Source organism: Photinus pyralis, unplaced genomic scaffold (genome assembly GCF_008802855.1).
Source record: "Photinus pyralis isolate 1611_PpyrPB1 unplaced genomic scaffold, Ppyr1.3 Ppyr1.4_LG6, whole genome shotgun sequence".
In the NCBI taxonomy this organism is placed as follows: Eukaryota; Metazoa; Arthropoda; class Insecta; order Coleoptera; family Lampyridae; genus Photinus; species Photinus pyralis.
The window spans coordinates 35,271,519-35,272,069 of NW_022170663.1; positions in this window are offsets into that span (position 1 = coordinate 35,271,519).

Consider the following 551-nt stretch of genomic DNA (forward strand, 5'->3'; position numbering starts at 1 on the left):
TGTGTACGGGTGCACCATCCTGTTGAAACAAACAATATTCAACTTTTATTTTTTTTGTGTGCCTTACATCGCTGTATTCGTAATAAATTATGCTACTCATTACAGTATGTACCTTTATCTCTCAACGCTATCCTGTAGAGCTGAAAAAGTGGAAATGAAAACGTGGTTCTTATTTTTTCTGTGTATGCCCAAATAACAACGGAAAAAATAAGAACGAAATCGGAAAATTTAAGTTTTTTTGGCATAGTAATCGGAATTTTTTGGTTTTCTTTAAAGTATGACAATAACTATTTAATTGCGCATTTTGTATATCCGTTTATTCAATAAAACGGTTTCTTAGTTTCATCATTTTCCTTGTGTTTGGCTGTTTGCCCTTGTTGACAACCATCCCTTCACAAGATCCCGCTCTTTCTTTTTTCTCCTCCTCATATCTTACCGCACTGAGCGAAAGGTATTGTTTAAATTTAACAAATCAATTTGTTTGGGCCGCATTTATTTATCGTTACCTACCGTTTTTAACTTTTAAGATCGTTTATTAAACAATAAGATAG